Below are 25,424 nucleotides of genomic sequence, written 5' to 3'. Positions count from 1 at the left end.
AGGGAAGTGTATCATATTCTAGGTATGTTGCTAATTGATTTACACACATTATAGTTTGATCTATATGTTACCTACCCCTGTGTTACTTAGTACAGTTTATCTGTGAACAACATGAATAGCATTGGTCCACTTTCACATAGAAATTTTTTTTTATAGTAAATACCACAACAGTGCACAATCTAGAGTTGGTTGAATCCTCAGATGCAAAGTCACGAGAGAGAGAGTTAGATTTTCAACTTCAGGGATTGTGGACACTCCTAACCTCTGTGTTGTTCAAGGGTCAATTGTACTACTACACTTGCCTTTTACAGATGAGAAAATTGAAGATTTGAACATCTAATTAACTTGATAGTGTTTGAATTTTAACCCAGATGAGCAATACTATAAATATTGCTCTAATCTGAAACAGACTATCAATTTTTAAAAATAAAAGGTAAAATATTATAACTTGTAGAAAATATGATTCCATATTTGAAAAAAGAGAATTGAACTGGAAAGCTATTACAAATAAAGACATCTATTTACATAGTTAAATGAATGTACATTCATGTATATAGATTATAACCAATTAAAAAATACAATAGAGGAAAATATTCATAGTCTCAAACAGAGCAATTGCTATTAAATAACATTATAAGTATCTGTAGGTGACTACAAGGTGAAAATTTTTTAGTATGTGTTGAAAGACGTAGTAATAGTTCTTCCATAAAATGCAATCTATCCTGTTTTTATAAATAAAGATTCAAATTGTGAAAGTGAAAGTCGGTCACTTTCTGACTTTCGGAAGTGACACACAAAAGTCAGTTATGCCCAACTCTGTGTGACCTCCTGGACTGTAGCCTGCCAGGTTCCTCTGTTCATGAAATTCTCCAGGCCAGAATACTGGATTGGGCAGCCGTTCCCTTCTCTAGGGGATCTTCCCGACCCAGGGATCAAACCTGTGTTTCCCACATTGCAGGCAGATTCTCTACTGTCTGAGCCACCAGGTAAAACATTAACTAAAAAAAAAAAAAAACCTAAAATCTACAAAATGAAAAAATATTACTACTTAGTCTGGAAGATAAACACATAAAACTAGCTAGAAATATTCTAAAGATGAAGAGTAGGAAGTCATACCAGATAATAAAACATATATTAAATCTCTAATCCATATAACTTTAATAATGGCCAGCAATACACAGAAATATCAATGGAAGAAAATGAGTTCAGAAATAGACCCAAATACATTTGAGAAGTAGCACAAAAAATGCATCTCAAACCAGTGGGGATAAAGATGATTTTTTCAGCCAATTTTTTTTATAATTTATCTCCTATTGTTTATTTAAAAGATAGCATTTGAACAATATATTCAAATTTTTGAACAGCACTTCTTTTACATGAATTATTGAATAATAGAAAATAGAGAGTATCAATTTTAGGGACTTTCACTTTCCCTTCTAAATATGTCTTCTTCTTTTTTTTTTTCCAGCATTGCCTACCTCTAAAGTCTTTTTATTTTTTGAGAAACATGTTTTTTTTCTTCTTCTTCTTCTTTTTTTTTTTTTACTTTACAATACTGTATTGATTTTGCCATACATTGACATGAATCTGCCACGGGTGTACATGAGTTCCCAATCCTGAACCCCCCTCCCACCTCCCTCACCATATACAAAGTGAAGTAAGCCAGAAAGAAAAACACCAATACAGTATACTAACACATATATATGGAATTTAGAAAGATGGTAATGATAACCCTGTATGCGAGACAGCAAAAGAGACACAGATGTATAGAACAGACTTTTGGACTCTGTGGGAGAGGGAGAGGGTGGGATGATTTGGGAGAATGGCATTGAAACATGTATACCGTCATGTAAGAAACAAATCGCCAGTCTAGGTTCAATACAGGATACGGGATGCTTGGGGCTGGTGCACGGGAATGACCCAACAGATCTTTTATAACTGTATAGTCATTTGAAAAAAATAAAGTCACATTTTAATATTACTACTTAACATGAAAATAAACTACAGATGGATCAAAGAGTTAAACAGTGAAGCCATAAAAATATTGGATGAAAACAGGACTGAATTAATTTATAACCTTAGAATGGAGATGATCTTTCTAAGCAGACACAAAACTCAGAAACTATAAATTTGATAACTTAGACAACACTTAAAAACCTTTCAGTAAAATCTAAAACAGTTTGAATAGAGGATATTTAACAAAAAACAAACACATGACAAAAAAAATTACCATCCTTAATTTTGAAAAAAAAAATTGATTTTTAAATAAGAACAATTTAACACAACTTTTAACATTAAAATGTGATAATAGTTTAAAAACTGAGATCAACTTAAATATCATTAAGAAAGAGATTCATTAAATAAGTTATAGTATATTTAAATAATGTAAAATTGTATAACCTAATCAGTTAAAAAATTGGAATAGATCCAAATAATATAAAGTTTGTATCATTTCATTAAATATTCAAATCATTTTAAAGCGTGACAGCCACAAATTTTTTAAAAGTGCTTATATGTATAGGAAAGATTACTTCTAGCAATAGATTTTCAGAAAAGGTGAGCCTTAAATAGTAAAGAGAATTTAAGATAATGAGAAGGATGAGAATCGTTAAAAAAAATAGCATGCCAAATTTCAAGAGAAAAATTTGAGAAGTTTGAGGCAGATGAAGTGAGAGGTAGATGAAGAAGAAAAAGCATGCTGGGGTCATATCACTGAAGGCTTTAATTACTTATTGAAGAGGATGCATGTGATGAGGAAATAGCACTTTCCTGCAATCTAACCAACCAGGTGCACAAATAGAATCTTTCCTAAACTGTCTCATTTAAACCTCTCACTGTGCCTAATGATTATTCCCATTTTAAAAGTGAAGAAGGAATCAAGACTAGAAAACTGAAATAACTCACCCAAGTTCTCGCAGTAAGTAATAGAATTGACATTTAAATTGGGTAATCATATAATTGATTGTATAACTTGGTACACTTTTGAGTGTGAAAGAAACAGCAAGCTTAAACAAGTTCTATCATGATCTGTAAAGGAGGAAGATCACCTTTGGTACATTTGAACCCAAGCCTGTCTTTAAAAGCCTACTCTCTGACATCACTTACATTTCACATGTTGGCCCACACCAAGTATTTTTACTTTTAAAATCTTCTCATGACCTCACCAAATGCTCTGTCAAACAATGTCTCACATAAGAATTAGGGACAAATTAGTCCTGCTAGCTCACCTGACTGACATCTCTATCTACAGAATGATCTATACAATTTATGGGACAGCGTTTTGCTCAGGTACATGTTAAATGACCCAGACCTCAGTGTTTATAGTCTTGTTCTGGAATATTGTTCTTCAGGATAATAGAGCCTACCACTTCAGAATTTGAATTCCATAGCATTTCTTTCCCAGAAAAATATATGTTACCACTATTCAGCCTAAACCTGATCTTTTCTAGTTGAGGATTCTTGGTTGATTTATATTCAGTATTATGAACATTACAAATGACATTATTTAGCAGTTGTTTTCCTTTTGCAGGCTAAGTCATTGTTAGCTTAGAGTAGTTATTTAGAACTGTGGGTGTTTTCAAAATACTTCTCATCAAAAATTTCTTTGTCAGTTGACCATATTGGATGCTTATTATTTTATACCCCTCATATGTTAAACCTATCATCTTTATCCTTGTCTTCCACCAATTTTTTCCTCCCAGGCCCTCTGTGTGTTCTCTTGTCATTAGATACAGAATCACTGCATGCACATTCTAAAATGTGCTATTGTTAAAATGAAAAGTGCCAGTAATTTCTGTATCTCACTTTAAGGATGACTGTTTATATACTAGTAGTATTCAAGTGGAATGGCAACCCACTCCAGGACTCTTGCCTGGAAAATCCCATGGACGGAGGAGCCTGGTAGGCTGCAGTCCATGGGGTCGCTAGGAGTCAGACACGACTGAGCAACTTCACTTTGACTTTTCACTTTCATGCATTGGAGGAGGAATTGGCAGCCCACTCCAGTGTTCTTGCCTGGAGAATCCCAGGGACGGGGGAGCCTGGTGGGCTGCTGTCTAAGGGGTCGCATAGACTCAGACAAAACTGAAGCGACTTAGCAGCAGCAACAGCAGCAGTATTCAAGTATTTGTGATCAAAATTACCTACTTTCTTGGAGAAGGAAATGGCAGTCCACTCCAGTATTCTTGCCTGGAGAATCCCATGGACAGAGGAGCATGGCAGGCTACAGTCCATGGGGTTGCAAAGAGTCAGACATGACTAAGCGACTAACACACACACACACATCTACTTCCTTTACACATAAGGTTGCAATGAATATACTCTATATGGAGTATGACATAGGAAATTATTTCATTATCTATCTATACACACATATATATAACACTAAGTTTGTAATGAATTGTTATTTTGTACTTTAAAATGCATTATAAATTTTTGAAAGTGTATATATAATTGACAGTTTTCTTTACCTCCTTGCCAGATATTTTTTACTGCTATTGTAAGCAAACTAATTTGTGCCACTTAAACACCAGATGAATGCAGCTGATGTTTCAAGAAACAGTGTCAAACTCAAATATTTTCCTAGAGGCCATAAATAGCAGTTCCAACTAATTTTCTTTCACATTCTTTCCTCCTTCCTTTCCTCCCTCCCTCCCTGCTTTCCTCCATTCCTTTCTTTCTTCTTTCTTTCTGCCAACAAATTGACCAACACTCTGTGACAGACAGTTCCTGGTAAAGCAAACAGAAAAGTAAACAAGACAAGGCTTCTGACTTCATAAAACTCACCTTCTAGTGGGAGGAAACATGAGCAAACTAATTGCGCTGGCAGTGCAAAGTACTCTCAAGAAAACTTGCTTAAAGAAAGGTGATGTAAAATAGACATAAAGACAAACAAAAGCCTAAAGAATCTGTTGCTTGTAGATCTGCCTGTAAGAAATACTGAAGTTTGTTTTTTAGGATAAAGGAACATAATACCCGATGAAAGAAAAGAGTGAAGAACTCTGGAAATAGTTCATATGGGTAAATATAAGATAATATTCTTACAATTTCTTTAAAAGGGAACAACTTTGTGGTCACTCATTTATGTAAGAAAATTTCAGCAAACTGTAGATCGATAATCTCCTCAATCTAAAAGTTATCTATAAACCATCATACTTGTGTTTAGTAAAAATTGAACATGTCCCTAGGAGTCAGAAACAAGGTTAGGCTTTATGCTGTGACTGACCACTTTAAGTGGATATTGTACTTAAGTCCTTACAGCAGGGAGAAACTAATGAAGGGTATAGAGACTGGCAAGAAAGAAGTAAAATATTTTATTTATGGGTGGATTTACTGTTTACATTAAAAATTCTAACAAATCTATAAAACAAACTACTAGCACTAATTAGTGAATTTAGCAAGGTCACAGGATACATGGTCAATATATTATAAAATCAATGTCATTTCTATATACAGTAAAAACAACTAGAAAATAAAACTTAAGAACAATATTGTATTATACTATCTATTGCTGCACTTCAAGTGACCATAGCTGTAATGACTTAACACCACAATAAGCATTTAGTACCTCACACAGTTTCTATGGTTGAGGGATTTGGGAAAAACTTAGCCGAGTGATTCTGGCTTGGGATCTTTTAAGGGGTTGCAGTCAAGATGTCAGCCAGAGTGGCAGAGGTCTGAGAGTTGGACTGGAAGATCTGCTCTTAAGAAGGCTTTCCCGCGTGGCTGCCAAGTATATTGGTGAGAGTGTTGCTGGATATTGGTAAGAGGTCTCTGTTCCCCACCACATGTGCCTCTCCTAGGACCTCACGGGTGTCTTCATGACATGGCAGTAGCTTCCTTCAAAGTGAATGATGATCCAGAAGAGATCAGTCACAAGCCACAGTTTCTTTCATGAGCCTTGGAAGTCCCACTCAGTTATCCCCATGATGTTGTCTTGGTCACTCAAGTCAACTTTATTCAGTGGGGGTGCCTGCACAAAGGCAAACATACAGAATGAGAGAAAACCTTTGGGAACCTTCTTGGATGATGAGCATCACAAATATTATTTATTATAATACCAAAAATATAGCTTTTAAGTGCAGAAATAAACACAAAGTATATGAAAGATTCTGTGCTGAAAACTGCAAAGCATTGCCCAGGGAAATTGAAGAATTCCTCAATAAATGGAAAAATATGCTATGTTAATTAATTAGAAGTCTCGCTGATATAAAAGTATCAATTCTCTCCCAAATCGATATATGATACAAGTTGATTAAAATCTAATAAGGCTTTTATGTAAAAATTGAAAAGCTGATTCTAGGACTTGTAAGGACATAAAAAAAACTAAAATATCCTTGAAGACAATTGTAAGATATACAACTGTCTTTTTGCAAGACCTGTTACAAAATTACAGTACACTGTCAAGAAAGTGATAGACAACAAGGATAGCAGAATAGGCCAATGACACATTGAGAATCCAAATAGAGAATCCAAAAATATTCCTGTTTGTAAACAAGGTTTTTTGGTATTCAAAAAAGGACTGAAGCAATTTAATGCAGCAAAGTCTTTTTAACAAATAGTGTTGGAACAACTGGATAAATGTATGAAAGAGAAATGAATCTTGACTTCTCATTTCAAATGACACACAAAATAATTAAATTAAGATGCATGATAGACTTACATGTAGAAGTTACAACATTAAAAATTCTAGAGGAAAAAAATAACAGAATATCCTGAGAGCCCTTGGATAGAAAATGATTTCTTAGAGGGGACATAACACTGAGCAGAAAATAAAAATATAAAATTTGACTTCATCAAAATTAAAACCTAACAACAGCTTTAAGAAAATAAACATACAAGCCTCAAACTGTAAGAAATTTTGCATATATAAATAACATCAATTATATATATGCAAAGATTTGTATTTATAATATTTAAAGACCTATTAAAACTCACTTTAAAAACAATAAAAAGTAAGAAATAACCAAAAACTTGAACTGGCCTTTCATAGAAGAAAATATATGAACAACTCAAAAGCACATGAAAATCTCAGTCAGTCATTGTCAAGGAAATGCTAATTAAAACTACAGTGAGATACTATTGCACATGCTTTAGAATGACTAAATTAAAATACTCGCAATATCAATGTTTTCAAGATTGTAGAACTACTTGAAGTCTCAAATGTTGATGGTGGTAGTGTAAAATAGTGTACCCAATTCAGAATACAGTTTAGAATTTTCTTATAGCTAACATATATTTACCATACAATCTATCAGTTCTATTTTTAGGAATTTACTCAAGAGAAATGACAACATATGTCCAACAAAAAGATTTATGCTTGAAAGTTTATAACAGCTTTCTCATAGTAACAAAAAACTGGAACTAGTCCAGATGTCTATCAACAGGAAAATGGAGAAACATATTGCAGTATATCCACAAAATGGAATGCTAATCAGAAATTAATAAAAGAATAAACTAATGGTACACAACAACGTGGGTGAACCTCAAAAACATTATGAAAAGTGAAGAAAGTTACCCATTAAAGAATATATACTGTATGATTCTGTTTATAGGAAGTTTAACAACAGGCAAAACAAATCCATGGTTTTAGAAGGTGGAGTGATGGCTGATTATGAAAGGTGGAGTTTGACTCCACTGGATGGATGTGAGGGGATTTTCTGAGGTGATGTGAAAGTCCTATACTTAAATTGTTGTTTTATACTTAAATTGTTATTGATAGTTTATATAGACACATACATTCATCAGAACTCACTTAAGATCTGTGAATTTCATTGTAGGTAAAATTTACCTCAAGTTTTGAAATGAGGAAAAAATTAACAAGTAAAACTAGTTAGGAGGTTTTTGCAAAAATTCAGGTGAGATGGTAGTGAGGCCAACGGAAGTGGTGAACGTATCTGGATGGGAGACATGTTTTGGAGTGTGCAGATAAGACTTCCTCGTTGGTTGCGAGAAATAAGGAAAAGAAAGGAGTCAAGAGTTACAAAGATGAGAGGCATCCACTTCCTTGGGAAGTTTTCTTAAAGCTTAGCTCTTTATATTGTGACTCATCAATGCATCCATAAACCTTTGTACATTTCCCTCTGTTTGCTTTTGTTAGAAGGGGTCAGCATTTCCTGATTTGGAACATTAAAGCCCAGTCTTTGATCCTTTTGCCCTTAAGTCTCTTCTTTACCCTTCTTACCCTGGTCTCTTCTCTGTCAGGAGGAGTGGGAGGTGTTGCTCTTCCCTCCAGGCTCTGTCCTAGGCTGCCTTGCCAGACGATTCTGGTTGGGTTTGGCCAATGATGATAGAATTGTAGGCAGACAAAAATGTATTAGGGAGAGAGAAATCAGAATATTTCTCCTCCTGTCTCAATGGGAACATATCTCCAACAATGAGTCTCCTTCGTGGCTCCAGCTTCCATGGGTTACTCCCACCCCCAGGATCTTCTACCTCTACATTGCCACTTTGGTTCTCCAGCCTAGTAATGACTCCTGTTGTTGATAATACTTGGGTTGCCTGGCAGTCCCCTGTTGGCTTTTTATCATTTATATCACTTGTGTGATCAATTTCCTATATTAAGTTCCTTCCATTTAAAAATCATAGTTTGATTTCTGTTTCCTGGGTTCAACTCAGGCTGTTACCGAGGAAAGGAACAGAATAACATTGAGCCCTGCAAACTCTTAAGGCTTGGTCCAGTTTGCTTATGATCATTCTTATTGTGCATTGCACATATGCATGAAAGACTCAACTTTTGTATTTTTGTAAGAAACGTCAACTTAATAATAACATCCACTTTGCCTTAAAGACTGTTGTAAGCAACATTTTGTTATCAAACTTTTCTCCTTAACATGTATAGAAATTAACTTAGAGCTTCACTCAGAAAAAAATGTTCTGTAAATGTTTGCTATTATTACCTGTGAAGCTTCTTGTATTACTATTCATCAATAAAATATTCTTTAGAATTCTGTAGTTCTGAAGACAACACATTTATAATTAACCTTAAGCCTAGGGGGTTCATATATAAATAGTTATGTTAAGAATATTATTTAATGAATATACATAAAGAAGAAAGAGAGAAGTTCCCTAATAAACTAAAAATACAGTTGCTTAAAAATATATTTAAAGGTTTGGGATGATGAAAATCTCTAGAAAGTATAATTTGGTGTTGTACAACATTGTGAATGTAATTAATGCCACTGATCTGCATACTTTAAATGCCATCTATATTTTACTGCAAAAAAAAGTAAAAAAAAAAAAAGTAAGTCTAAAGAAAGCAGAAAATATAGACTTGAGGAATATCTGACAATTGTCTTTTTAAAGATTATGGTTTAAAATATATGTGTAAAAATGTGTTAGTTTGATGTTCTTAATTTTAGAGCATAATAACAAAGAAAATGTAAAGGAAAATGAGGCATAGTTTATTTCTTTTCCACTTCCACCATCTGTTCACATTAGCCACAAAGAAACACCCTTAAAAAATTCATTAAACTACTGAGTTATAATTCAATGTGGTAATAAGTCTTCAACACAATATACACAATCGACAAATGACTATGGCAATGACATCATTGTAATGGTCATAATTACATGACAATTGGAATATTTGATCATTCAAAACATCAGTAAAATAACTATTCTTCTTTCTTGTCAGCCTCTAAATACCTCTATTCATTCTGTATTCAAGAATCTGTGGCTTTCAGGAAAGAGAAACCCAGTGCAGCGATGATGGAGATAAAGCTGGGAGAAGGGGAGGAGAATGGGTTTTGGGAGACAGCAGGAAAACACACTGCACCAGGCACCCTGAGAGCAGAGAGAGGGAGATGAATGTGCATGAAGCCAGCCTAATTATTGCAAAGTGAAAGGTCATCAAAATCAATTTGCAGCATGATGTACAAAGGTCGTTATCAGCCTCAGATTTTCTCTGCCCGTTTAAAACACAATAAAAATAAAGTGAGTGCTTTAATAACTATGATTAAGTAAAGAAAAAAGCATATCATTGAACCATCTGTTTAAATATTTGTGCTACCTTGGTTTTACTCAAAACAGCATGAAAGATGAGCAGTGAGGCAATTTTTTTTCTGTTTGTTTGCTTTTAAAATCCTGACATTTTCTCCACTGGTTGCCGAGATTTATAACACAGATGAAAGAGCTCCTCTAAAATTACTGCCCTTTGAAATCAATAGCACAGTATTTGTAACGACTTTCTTTTTATTAGAGAGCACTTCATTATTATTTTTATTATAATTTTATGGGACAGTCTGGAACAGAATTCATCATTCACTTATTTGAAGTATCCCACTTACTCAATGGCACAGATGGCCTGATCTGAGGAGATTTAATCACCCTATGGTAGGGGCTGCCTTGATGCTATATAAATGCAAACCATGAGAGAGAGAGGAAGCAATGGACAACAATAACGTTGTCTTAGGCACTATTAGAGACTCTGTGAAAGCTAATTCATTTGAGAACTTTGGAAATTATAATTATAAAGCTGCATCTTTTTACTTTTCCTCTAAAAATTAATATAATAAAAGTACCATATGGAGCAGGGCTTTTGAAATTTTTAACTATCAGTAAAAAAATATATTTTACATTATGACTCAACACACACACATATTCACACATATACTGAAACAAATATTTTAAGAAGCAGTATTTGTCATTATTATATGTGATTCAGAAAGCTATTTTGTAATTTGTTCTTTAAAAAAATGCCAGTCATAATCTACTAAACTGTTCTAATAAATGCATCTGGATCCTCTTATGAAAAACAGATTTCATTTCTTTTGTGTTTTAAATGAAATAATGTATGTGAGTCTTCAGTGTATATCTGGCACATGGTAAACATTTGATATTTATAGTAGTTATTATGAGGAATGTCTTGAACAAATTTTGCACTTTACCACAGTTTAAAGCAAAAACGAAATGATCTGACTATAGAAGTGGCTTCTCGGAAATTTCTTTTATGTTCATATTGTCCTATTCTTGATCCAGTTACCTAGTTTTGAAAAATTATCCAGTTGATTTTATGTAGCAGAAGACCTAGATTGTAGACAGGGAAAACATAAATATGAAAAAGAAAGATCACTGAAAGACTGCAATTTCCTTTCTACCATCAGCTTTCTATTTCACTTTGTTGTTAGTTCTTGCCTCTATTGCAGAAAAAAGGGGAGAATTAAGTTCCATAAAAGTACAACTTTATAAAGGAGTTTTTAAAATCTGTAAACTATGACCACAAGGAAAGACAAAAAACAAAGAAAAGATAAAGTAGATACACAAATAGGAAATAAAAATGAGGAATTTTCTACTTTTGACTATATTTAACTCATTCATTTTACATAAACCTGGAAGGAGACTTTTGAAATCTTTTAGCTAACTGAAATATTTTCATCCCTAATTTATTCATGTAATAAATATATATTTATTAAAAACCTATGTTTTTACCATAAGAGTCTAAGTTTTTACTTACTTATTTTTAGGTGAAAAAATTATCTTTTCTAAAATGTCAAATTTTCTGCCTCACCTGTAATTTAACCACAGACCAAGAAATAAGTAAATACACTGTTCATGAATTTTCCTGAAATTTATTCTTTCAGTTGAGAGTGAGAATCTAAAAATCACAATAGCATGAAATTTGAGCTAGACAACATTAATCTGGACTACCACTACTGAGAACCATGCAAAGTGCATTTTTAGGGAACTCAATTACCAAACATCAAGAAGGGATCATAAAAAATCAATAGAAAAGGCAAAAAAGAGTGTTTGCTTTTCTTTCTTTCTTTCTTTCTTTTTTGAGGATTATTTTATTTATTTCTTCTTCTTTTTTTTAACAGTAGGTCCTTGTTGATCATCTCTTTTACATCTATCAGTGTGTACTTGTCAGTCCCAAACACCCAATCTATCCCTCCCCTCAGTCCTTCTCTGGTAACCATAAGTCCATTCTCTAAGTCTGTGAATCTCTTTCTGTTTTGTAAATAAGTTCATTTGTATCATTTTTTTAATTCCATATATAAGCAATGTCATAGATATTTGTCTGTCTGACTTATTACACAAATGATAATCTCTGGTCCATCATGTTGCTGCCAATGGCATATTTCATTCTTTTTAATGGCTGAGTAATATTGTATTGTATATATGTACTACATCTTCTTTATCCATTCATCTGTCAGTGGACCTTTATGTTGCTTCCACATTTTGGCTATTTTAAACAGTGCTTCAGTGAACATTAGGGTGTGTGTATCCTATTGCATCATGTTTTTCTCTGGATACATGCTCTGGTGTGGGATTGCTGAATCATATAGTGTCTTTATTTTTAGTTAGTTTTTTTTTTTTTTATGGAAACTCCATACTGTTCTCCATAGTGGTTGTACCAATTTAAATTCTCACCAACAGTATAGGAGTTCCCTTTTCTCCACACCCTCTCCAGCTTTTACTATTTGTAAATTTTATGATGATGACCATTCCTTTTCTGTGTAGATTGATGTCATTTCCATCCAGAGGAGGAAAAGATGAAAACTTTTTATTACCTCTTTGTTATGGACCAAATGTTTATGCTTCCCCCATGGACAGAGGGGTCTGGCAGGCTACATTCTATGGGGTCACAAGAGTCAGACACGACTTAGTGACTAAAGCTTCACCACCAATATTCATATCTCACAGCCCTAATCCCCAGTGTGGTGGTGTTTGGAGATGGAAACTTTGGGAGGTAATTGGGTTTTAGATGAGGTCATGAGGGTGGGGTCCCCATGATACATGGGATTAACGTCCTTATAAGAAGAGGGAGAGAAACCAGCATTCTTTCTCCATCATGTGAAGACATGGTGAAAACGTTGCTGTCTAAAAGCCAGGAAGAGGAACTCTCACCAGAAACCAAATCTGTCAGCACCTACCAGCATACATCTTTAATATCTGATATTTGATAAGAGTTTATGAAATTTTACCTGTTTAGCTTTACTATAGTCATTGACAGAGAAGATGTAAACTTTATACTGACCTCTGTAATGACAATAAAGTAATAACAGAATTTATGAATGGCCTAAAAAGGTGATGAGCCAGGCAGAGGGTGCTTCTGAAGAAATGAAGGAATAGAAGTTCTTTATGCAGGAATACATATGGATTATGCGTTAGCAGGAGCACATAGATGTAGGTAGGAAGGAGAAATGTCAAGCATTTTTCTAATTATTGGCTTTTACTTTTATAATCACATTTTTGCTAAAAGGTAGCCATTCAGAAACCTCAAGTTCTCATTTTTAAAATTCACATTAAAAAGAATTTCAGCATAAGCTGGAGTATATAATGCACTGCTTAATGAGCATAGAGTTGATTAAATTAAAAACTATTGACATGGAGGCCTTAAACACTGAAGCCCAACTGCAGAGGTGAAATGATCAGAAGAGGAGACACAGAGTCAAGCAGTCAATCTTCCATCCCCCCTTAGCTGAATGAAGACAGGATTTCTCATGGGTGACTCTGATTAATAAGGAATCTGAAGTAGAAACAATCTATCAATGAAAGTCAGCTCTTCTCAGGTTGATCCTAGCCATCTGGCTATTGTACCCATCCACTATGGTTAAGCACTTGATCACAAAATGTAGGTGTCATAATTAGGCAGAGAGAGGAATTTAGGTTTAGCACAGACAGTCATTGTAGTATGGTCTGATGTAGGCATCCAGGCTCTGGATTGAAATTGCCTGGGATCAAATTCTTGCTCTGTTCATTATAGTTGTATATGACAACTGAGTCTTGACTTTCTTATCTGAAAAAAATGGAAAAAAAAATCTCACAAGGTTTTTGGAAAAATTAGAGATCATCCACATAAACACTAGAATCAGGCAATCTTTTCTACTTCTTGGAACCCACTTCAAAAACATTATTCAGAGAAGGGATCGTGAAACCAAGAATTAAAAAGTGAGAAGGCATCTAGTCCAAGATAAAATAAAGCCCAGAAAGATTAAAATCCCTAAGATTATACCATTGTTGGTAAAATTCAAAAGCCAAAACCCAACTCTTCTGACTTGTTCCTCTGCGTGGTTTCCAATGAAGAGGAACACTTCTACCATGCAAATTAGATAGCCATACTCCACAGACTGTGTGTAGCAGCTTCTTTCCTTTTTTTTTTTTTTTTTTTGTTCATATCTTGCCTACATCACTATTCTTAACACATTTTTTTTTATTGTCAGCAGTTTCATATTTTCCTAGCACATTGTTGTAAGCTTTGATTCTCCCTGAAGCAAATGAAGTTTGAAGTCAGCAGTTCCCTGACCATAATTAGGCATTTAATTAATACTATTGTAAAATGTGCTTTTCTGTTTGAATAGAGACTGAGCATGACAGTGTCCTCACCACAGCAGGGTGGTACACAGTGCCCCCCTTTACGTCTGACCTTGGAGATGAGGCCCTCATGTTACTTCCTAAACATGTTCTCTGTTTCTGATATTTACTTCTTGGTGAACCCACCCTATGAGACCATACCTACTTTATGGGAAAAGATGGGAAGGTTTAGGAACTCTCTCCTATTTCTTGATTTTTCATTGTTAGCACATGGATTTTAATTGTCACAGTTGCTTCAGAAAAGTTTAAAGAGTTAATAATACTTACGTACTTCTTACTTCTCCCCAGCCCTATTCTTCATGCTTTGCTGAATAACTCAAGGATAAAAAATGAGTTTCACTAGAAAACAGTTTTTTCGGTACAATAATTTGTGCTTTATGTCATATTATAGTGGTGAGTATAAATTTATCTTTGAACCATGTTTTATTAACTTTTTCCTCCATAGAGTTACATCAAAAGAGTCTATAAATAAATGATGTGCTCAGCCTGCTAGTTCTTACATGCATACCAATTACATACATTGGTTTCAAAACACGTAGTCAGTACTTTAAACAACCATGATAATATCACAAACTAAAATATTCAACATCTCCATCTCAGTATGCTGTCACCATGCAGACAAAGATTAGAATTGGTAATCAGTTCTACTGCTGGTAAGTTGAGTGGTATGATGCATTTTATATCCATGCTGTGTCAAACTCAATTAACATTCTAACATAGTATATTTCAAAGACACTCACCTAATCTCAGAGAACAATGAATTTATTTATTTCATGTTAAAAGCTCTTACATTTTATGAAGGGTTCTTGAAGCAAAGATATTTATTGTCACAATAGTATTTAAATTAGAGTTTCTGAAGAAATGCAAAAAAAAAAAATACACTTAGTTTAAAATTCCTACTGTAAGTGATGCATGTCATTACTGTGGAAGAAGAAAAGAACTTCACAAGCTATAAATTTTCAGAATTTTATAATCATATAGAGATCCTACTTCCTTACAAATAATACACTTCAAAGAAGCTATAGGTAATGGTAAATTAACATTAAATGTGATTTTTTTTGGTATACCCCTCAAAAGTACACTTGTAATCATATGAGAGTAAAATTTTAGGTGATATACATATATACATATGTTTAGCTACTTGTTTTTTACATGCCAGAGTGTCATCTCTAATCACTAATAAATAAACCAATTATAGAATAAAATTCATATATGAAATAAAATTATACAATGTTGTATTTATACACATATATATGTAGATACATATATCTACATATATATATACACACACACATACACATATGTGTGTGTATTATGCCTTGGTTTCTCCATTAATATTTTAACAGTACATAATAAGCTACCCAGTGTCAGATTAATTACTTATTCAGAATAATAATGCTAAATAATTAGAAAGTTAAAAGATCAGGAGGTTTTCAGGGAAAACCACCAGATGTAACTAGTATACTGATCTGAAGTTTATATTAAGCATCAACTGTCAGGCCAGTGGGATGACTCTGCCAAATGATGGCAGAACATCTGGATAGAAAAAATGAATGGTGCTGTCACATTATCCATCTGTTTTGTCTACACAGTTTTTTTCTACATAGAAACACAGGCTGGTTAGCACAGTATAGACAAAACATTCCAAATTTAAAGTTATTTCAGAATTAACATCTGGATAGTGAGACATTTTTTGTTTTTACATCTGTATGTTTGCAAGTTGCATAGACGTAGCTCTGATATGAAAGATTACCATTGCATTTCTTTTTAAATTTTTGCCATTTATAGTTCATTTGATATTATCTTCTTTTAATCATATCTGCTGAAACCACATTGATATATGGGGACATATATCAATGGAAAGGCAAAGAGATGAAAATTAAAATGTTTTGTATTTCATAAAAATTTTATTGAGCATTTTTTAAAGGAAATGAATAATAATAGTGAATATAAGGTTAACATTTTGCTTCAAAGTTGTTTCCCTGATTGAGTCAGTGTTTTGAACCTGGTAGTGACAGTCAGAATTCTGTTTGGGGGAGGTAAATATTTTAATGCTATCTCAGTGTGTGGAGGGAAATGTTTTCCAAAAATGTGGAAGACAGAGTTCTTTGAATTTCCATTATTTCTTCAAGTTTGATGACCTATGAACATTTACTTTATCACTCTTAGCAGTCAGCCTGAAATATCTTACCTTGCAAAATAGGAGAATATAATGTAATTAGTGATAATAGGTTGATGATATGAAAACCCAGAAAGAAAAGGAAACTCTGCCATGTTTTCACATGCAGTTTTTAATTTTCCTACAAAGTAGGACTACATTCAAATAGATTATTTTTCTGAAGATCTGTTGTTGGACAAGAGACATTTCAATCTACATTCTTGTATGTCTTAAACAAATGCTAACTCTCTGTAGAAAAAATATATTTAAAATTTAATACTAGCAAAATAATTCTCTGTGATCCACTACTCTTTCTCTGGAGAAAAAAATATATATCTCTTTTATTTCTTGTTCAGTAGTGACATTTCTGAAGAAAGCATTTGTTTCAGCCAATTTATTTTTGTAGCAAGCTTGATTTTATGTAGCATCACATGGCTCAGTTCAATTGATATCTTTTTTGGTGTGAGCAGGCACATCTCCAGAACAAAACTGAGGTCCAACTTGGGAACTAAATGTAAGTGTCTTCAACGATGCATTTAAAATGAAGACGATCCAAGACACATTGATCAAAATATTAGCATGAATCCAGTATAAATCCAAACCTGTTTGCTTGGCAGAAAAGTAGTACAACCCTGTGCCCAACCCACTCTAGCAGAAGGTTTTATTGATTCAATTGCCTGAAGTGTATTGGGCCACTGTATCCATAAAAATAATAATTAAGCTGTGGGATTATTACATTGCACAGCTTAGCACCTGAACTATGCTCAGAGAATTGATTAATATTTCTATTTATATGTCTGTTTTCAGTTGTTGAATAAGATACCCACAGGCCATCCATCATCTTTCATTTCCATTTTATTTTTATCACTACCTCTACTAAAAGAGAATCAAGAAAGCAGTGAAGGCTCCTTTCTAATAAAACAATAGAAAGACCTAACTCCTGAATATGTTTTTCAGATTGAAATCTTCCAGCTTTAATTGCATTTTGTTTGAAAGTGATGAGTTGTAGTCATGCTGATTAATTCCACGTATAGCATAATTGAAAGGGGATGTGAATAACATACTTTCAACATTTTGTGTTTTAAGCAGGGCTCAAAGCTCAACCTCCCATGGGTCCAGGGAATCCCTTGTCCTAATAGGACAAAGGGCACTTCCCCACAGATATGATGATCCGTAGATCTGGAATCTGTCTTTCCCAGGAAACTATCAAAAACAGCTGTGATGTAAATATCTGTTGGATCATTGAAAAAGCAAGAGAGTTCCAAAAAAATATCTACTTCTGCTTTATTGACTATGTCAAAGCCTTTGACTGTGTGAATCACAACAAACTGTAGCAAATTCTGAAAGAGAAAGGAATACCAGACCACCTGACCCGCCTCTTGAGAAATCCTGTATGCAGGTCAGGAAGCAACAGTCAGAACTGGACATGGAACAACAGACTGGTTCCAAATAGGAAAAGGAGTCTGTCAAGGCTGTATATTGTCACCCTGCTTATTTAACTTATATGCAGAGTACATCATGAGAAACACTGGGCTGGATGAAGCACGAGCTGGGATCAAGATTTCTGAGAGAAATATCAATAACCTCAGAAATGCAGATGACACCAAACTTATGACAAAAGCAAAGAACAACTAACGATTCTCTTGATGAAAGAGGAGAGTGAAAAATTTGGCTTAAAGCTCAACATTCAGAAAACTAAGATTATGGCATCATCTCCCATCATTTCATGGCAAATAGATGGGGAAACAGTGGCTGACTTTATTTTGGGGGGGGGCTCCAAAATCACTGCAGATGGTAACTGCAGCCATGAAATTAAAAGACACTTGCTCCTTGGAAGAAAAGCTATGACCAACCTAGATAGCGTATTAAAAATCAAAGACATTACTTTGTCAACAAAGATCCATCTAGTCATGGCTATGGCTTTTCCAGTGGTCATGTTTGGATGTGAGAGTTGGACTCTAAAGAAAGCTGAGTGCCAAAGAATCGATGCTTTTGAACTGTGGTGTTGGAGAAGACTTGAGAGTCCTTTGGTCTGCAAGAAGATCGAACCAGTCCATCCTAAAGGAAATCAGTCCTGAGTATTCATTGGAAGGACTGATGTTGAAGCTTAAACTCCAATACTTCGGCCACCTGACTCATTTGAAAAGAACCTGATGCTGGGAAAGATTGAAGGCAGAAGGAGAAGGGGAAGCAGAGGATGAGATGGTTGGATGGCATCACCGACTCAATGGACATGAGTCTGAGTAAACTCTGGGAGTTGGTGCTGGACAGGGAGGCCTGGCATGCTGCGGTTCATGGGGTCGCAAAGAGTCAGATGTGACTAAGCAACTGAACTGAACTCTGCTTGTTGAAGAAAAAGGCTATAAGTTGCCAGGAGGAACTTCAGAGGGCATTGGCAAGAATCATAAAAACCAAATAATTAACTCAGGTGAGTGCCTGGGACAGGAAGTCTACAATAACTAAGCAGGGTAATGTGGGAATGAGAACCAGGTAGCAAGACTATGTAGAATCAAGAAACTATGAACCATCCAGCAAGCCAGACCTAGTAACAACAGATCCTTATAAACAACAAAAACAAACAAACAAATCAAAGTGAAAATGGTCAGAGAGAGAGAGAACCGGTTGCAGTTTTGGGAGAAAAGCAAGCATCACTGACAGCTTATAGGCTGTTTGCTATAAAAGCAATAATGATGTGTTCTGATTCCTGATGTCTACTGTCTAAAATGGTTTGCTCATTATAATTGAGGAAGACCCTACCCATCCTAGGCAGGGGGTGGAATGGAAAAGACCTTTCCAAATAGAATATCATATGTCCCAGTCTGGGTGGGACCATCTCAGATTTTGACTTTGTTCTGGTGTAATCATCAGTAGCACCTCCCTTCACTCTAAAATTAGAATCCTGATTTCAATGTCACACTTTATGGTCATCTTACTAGGAGGGCTCCAACTGAGAGAAAAGAGGCAAGGAAATCAGGAGACAATTATCCATTTATGCAACAAATATATATTGATCATTTACTCTATGCCAGGCTCTGGTGATACTGCTGTAAATTAGATAACTATGTCTGCTCCTGTCACAGAGTCAGCCACATAACGGGGAAGAAAAATAGCTAAAAGGGAAAGTGAATACCAGACATAGTCTGATTAAAACTAACTTAATAAAGGATAACCAAGTGGCAATTAGAGACTGTTATCAGAAAAATAATATATTCCAAAAAGCATGAAATATAAAAAATCAAAAGCTGAAGAAAATAAGATGTATTATTGACCTTCTAGCCCTTATAGTGAACTGGACAATGTATTCCCTGTTTGCCCTTCAACCCAGCTTGAGGTATGAGTTGGTAAAAGTTCCCATTTATAGATAAAGGATTGATTTAATCTGTCAGTCTCTCCATCTACAGATATTTATTAGTTCCCACAGTGCTCAGAGTAGTTTACCAGCTGGGAATATAATAGTGAACCAACAGGCAGGCCTTAACCTCACAGAGCTGAGTTAGTTGAGTTCTGAGTAGTCAGAATTATCCTAAATACTTAGAGACCAGCATTATTGAACACCTAAAAGTCAAACCAAGCACAATCATTTATTGAAAGTAGTTTGTATTTTTTATTTTTAAAAAGGAACTGATGTAGTTACCATTTTATATATATATATATATATATATATATATATACATACATATATTACTTTCTTAGGCATCCTTTACTAGTTTTACACATTACTCTTGTCTTTGTGTTGAAGAACATGTGGTATATCAGAGCATGGGCAGGCAAGCGTTTATTTTGTGTTTAAGAACTGGAAGTTTCTTTATGCAGCCCCACATCTGACATTTTGCCCAGAGGGATTCTCTGCCTCTCTGTTTATCCATTCCTTTTGGCCTCCTGCTGCCTAGATAGCACCCAGGGCACCTTACCTCCAGTTGCTGTCCTCTGAGATCAGGGAAGGATTGCGGGGCATTTACGACCCTCCTCACACCACTGCTGCTCCTCCACCTGGTCTCATTAACAGCATCCCAGCCTAGGCTTCACCAGTCTCTGCCTACACACCACACACCTTCCCTCCTATCACAACCTCCAAGATAGCAAGGGTCAAGAGGATCTCCTGTCGCTTTAAACATACACAATGTGTAGAAGACTTGTTCTACTTAGAATGGAAAATTATGCCAGGGACAAAGTCAAGACAAAGAAACAAACAACAGAAAGTAGAAAGAGAAGTGGGGAAGTGCAGCTCCGTGGGCCTGACAGCTCTTTCCTTTAGGGTTGCAGGTGGTCTGTGGGTGTCCCTCTGGGTGTCTGTCAGTCCTACATATGGAAATAGAGGTGGATTGAATTCATCAGGTAACTGTTCTAACATGGAAAGTTTGTAGATGCCAAGTAGCTCCATCTGACTTATAGGACAGACAAAAGCAAGTCATTCCATAGGCTGAAAATAAACAACGAAACAAAACTATGTTGCTTTTTCTCCCAGAATGTAATCCACGCAAAATGCCCTGTGTGATTCCAAAATTTCCAGAGTAGAAATGGATGATTTAAAAGGAAATGGCATCCCACTCCAGTATTCTTGCCTGGAGAATCTCATGGACAGAGGAGCCTGGTAGGCTACAGTCTATGGGGTCCCAAAGAGTCAGACACGACTGAGCGACTTTAAAAAAAAAAAAAAAAAAATGTCAAGGACCCCATTATTTCATAAAGAAAGAAAGTACACCTCAAGATATTCTAATTCCACACATGAACAACATTATACTGTCTTGTCTCCTGGTGACAGGCGACGAGGGGGCTCCAGCCCAGGCCCAGAAGATTCGGTCGCCCCGGCCACATCCTCCCTCAGAAGGACCCTGTTTCTACTTGGAGCTCAGCTGAGCACCAGGCAGGGAGACACCAACAGAGCCCAGCTTTGCTGCCTGTGGTTTTGTAATAGAGCTTAGCAGTGGGCAGCCCCTATTACAGAGCTCTTGCTGTGCGCTATTACCCACCCCTACCCCCGGACTTCCCTGGTGGCTTAGACGGTAAAGCGTCTGTCTACAAGGCGGGGACCTGGCTTCGATCCCTGGATCGAGAAGATCCCCTGGAGAAGGAAATGGCAATCCATTCCAGTACTATTGCCTGGACAATCCCATGGACAGAGGAGCCTGGTAAGCTACAGTCCATGGGGTCGCAAAGAGTCGGACACGACTGAGAGACTTCACTTTCCACCCCCGTTACCAGGCAACAGTTACCACGAGACCATTAATAGTCTTGTTCAGCCTTTGGTCGGTGCTGCAGTGCCGCCTGCCGCAGGGACCAACTGTCAAGGAACAACCATTAGTGGTCCTGCTCAGCCATTGGTCCGTGGCAGTGGGCCCCTCCCCCAAGCAACCAACTATCAATGAGCGACCAGTAGTGGACGGCGCAGCCAATGGTCAGCAGAGTGGTGGTCATCAGGTGGAGAGTGAGGTAAGAGGCGGTTCCCGGCCTTCTCCCCCAGGCCCTCCAGCTTACCGGGCGCTAGGTCAGCCGGCGAGTGGTGGTCCCAGGGGACTGTGTCCTGCAGGGCTCCAGACCCCTCAGCAAGGCCCTGAACCTGTCCCCGGCCCCCACCTCTGCAACCTAATGACAGTGGCAGTCTGCATAGGATGCAGCCTGTGGGACCTGGCCCCTCCCATTGTGCATTTGGGCAGCCTGAGGAGCCTGAGGGACAGTTGGGTCCCGCGTGCCTGGCTCCCTCAGCAAGACAGCTGGGCAGGGTCTGGGGACCTGGCCCTGAGGGAGCCACCAGCTGAGATCTGCCTTCTTTTAGCCAGGACGGGGACCTCAGAGGGGCAAAGTTGTGCCTTAGAATCTTTCTCTTCCTTGTTAAGACAGAGAATGATATTCCTGTGGTAGAGATTTACTGGAACATCTTTACCTGACCATGCCAGACCTCGAAAACAAAGGATGTTTGTTTTTGCCCTCCTTCACCTTTCCTAAAAAAGGGCTTCTCTGAAAGCTTTCAGGCATTTTGGGGGTTTTAAGGCATGAGCCACCCATCTCTTGGCATGGCCCTGCACTAAACCTTTCTCTGTTTCATATTCCTCCAGAAGAGAGCCATTCACCTTTTCAAAGAGTTCTGGGGTCAGAGTTGAGTAGACTGCAAGCAGAAGGGGGGCTTTGGCCCCTACTGTAAATTTTTTAATGTCATCATAACATTTAATCAAATGTACTTATTTTGGTATTTAATTTTAAGAGAGGAAAAATCCCTGGTATTTTCCTGGTAGAATGAAACAGCTCAGAATGGTATATTTAGGCAATTTAAAAACATTTATTATTTACATAAAAATCAAATACAATAAATCTGTTCTAAGTGTTGTGTGTCAGTCCATGGTGTGGAGCTGCCACATGTTATTGCAGATAATGTATATTAAAAAGTATGAGACTACTGCACACTAGCTGGATTGATAACTCAGCCGTTTAAAAAATAAAAACAAAACCATCATGTGAAAAAAAAAAAAAGGGTCTCCTGAAATTAAGTTAATGTGTATGTTGTTCCACACTACCACTGGGCTTCCCAGGAGGTGCTTGGTAAAGAACCTGCTTGCCAATGCAGGTAGCTATAAGAGACAAGAGTTCAGTCCCTGGGTCAGGAAGATCCCCTGGAGGAGGGCACGCCACCCCATTCCAGTATTCTTGCTTGGAGAGTCCCCTTGGATAGAGGAGCCTAGCGGGCTACAGTACATAGGTTCTTAAAGAGTCAGACACAACCGAAGCGACTTAGCATGCACACTACCAATACTAAAGGCTGTTATTTTTTTTTAATCTATGTGTAACTATAGTTCCTCCCTAAAGGTGGAATTACTGTTTAGATTAGCCTGAGTACATGACTATATGATAAACTCCAGTTGGTGTAGTTTCAAACTACTGGCTGATTTCTAAAAAAAATCTCTTGGAACTAAACTCTTAAAACCATTCAGTTCCTTTTGTTTTGATTCATTAATCACCAAGCAGGTTTCTGATCCTAATTTACTTTTCCCAGTGGAATAAGTACCCTGATGAGTCGACTCAAGTATTCCAAACCACTTAATAGAATTCCCAGTGTCAATTAATACCTTATCACTGTGGCCTGCTGAGAGTGCCCTAGGATGATAACCACTGTGACTCTGCTCTCTGGGGACTCATGACAAATCTCTGGAGCCAGCCAATCATTGGGCAAAGTACAGAAGTTACCTTGCTTCCAGGGTACCCACAACATTTAGGGATTCACAAAGTTGCTGTGTCATTCATAGCCAAAGAATATTAGTGGTTGATTAAGCTGACTTATCTCAAAACATAGCTGATACCTATGTGAGAGTGCAAATTGGTTGAAATCAAAGGGGAAAAAGGGAAAAAAAAAAATCAAGTTTCTTTAAGGACCAACTTGTATTTATCTCTGCAATTCTACAGTCTAGCATAATTTTTCCAAACTAGAATAATTTATTCTCTAACTATAGAAGTTTTGTTATAGATTTTAAACAAACCTATAAACTTATGTTTGTTTAAAACAAACATTACATTACTTTTTAAAACTTAGCCAGATTCTATGAATTCTTCCAGAATTTTATGTGCTGTTATATTTTTATATATACATGTACAAAGTATATATGCATTAGTGAAGTGAAGGTCACGCAGTCATGTCATGGAATTCTCCAGGCAAGAATACTGGAGTGGGTAGTCATTCCCTTCTCCAGGGAATCTTCCTAACCCAGGGATCGAACCCAGGTGTCCCACATTTGCAAGTGGATTCTTTACCAGCTGAGCCAATAGAGAAGCCCCATGTGCATTATATTTATACAATAATTATAATAAAATCACATATATGATCTGTAAAACACATTTATACTTCAAGAAGCATTCATTTATCTCAGCAACTGAAAGAGAGTAGAGGCTGACAGACCTTCAAGACTAGCCAGCCAACCCTGCCCTCCTTTCTATGAATGTGGGATTCACTTCAAACTCCCTCTAAGAGCATTATTCCAGACAACTTAAATAATTAGGATGGCCAAGAGATAAAACTTAGCAATTCTGTAATAGAAAATAGTATTCAAAATTTTCAAGATTTTTGCCAAGTGCTTTTTGTGACAGTTACACTCCTAACCAGTTAACAGTAGTTTCAGTCTGTTCAGGAGATTTTCAGGAGCAGTGGTATATTTCAGTGGTCAGTATAACCTGTGTCAGAAGAAAACAATTATAAGATAGGAGGCTCAGTTAGAAATGCTAGCAAGTGACCATGCCCAGAGGTTTTTCTCCATCAGATCTGGAAGCCTAAACAGAAAGAGACACAGAAACATTGATTTGAAACTAGATGGCATTTGTTGTGCATGTGTGTGTGTTTGGATTAACAGACTAAACTATTTTGTTCCTTGCAAAAGTCTGCTCTTAATTTTATCAACCATACTGCAAATATCTGTGACTCTGGTGTTAGGTAGATTGGGTAGGTCAGGGTAGGGCCATTGTGATCCCTCATCAAGTTATCAGTGCTGTTATCTCATGCCTGTCTGGTACAACAATGCCGTTGACTTGTGTGATGAACAAGGTATTTGAAGGATTTCGCCATTTTACTAAGAGACTATCAATTTGTCTTCTCCTGATGATATTGGTTGACTGATAATGCCACAAAAGAAAATTAAAAACCCTTGTTGTACTTCAGTAGCTTATCCAAGTTGTTTTACAATCAAACTATTTCCAGAAAGGCCAATTCTGACTCAAGCAATTCAAACATTTGCTTTAAAAGGAAATTCTCAAGCAGGAGGTAAGCAGTAGAGGTAGAATTAAGCTAGACAACATGACAAGGTACAATATTCAGTTTGTATATCAGGTTCAATTTTGCTTAAGAAATGAATTTCTCCAGCTTATATTTTAATTAGCTTAAGCACCTGCATTCAGGAGCCAGTAATACAGACTTACAGGAACTGAATTACTGAAAGGGTTCTGAGCCCAGGCTCTAAATCACAGGCCTTGAGCCGAT

The sequence above is a fragment of the Oryx dammah genome, unplaced genomic scaffold (assembly GCF_014754425.2).
Source record: "Oryx dammah isolate SB20612 unplaced genomic scaffold, SCBI_Odam_1.1 HiC_scaffold_5, whole genome shotgun sequence".
Classification (NCBI taxonomy): Eukaryota; Metazoa; Chordata; class Mammalia; order Artiodactyla; family Bovidae; genus Oryx; species Oryx dammah.
Note: the sequence above shows the minus strand (reverse complement) of the source record.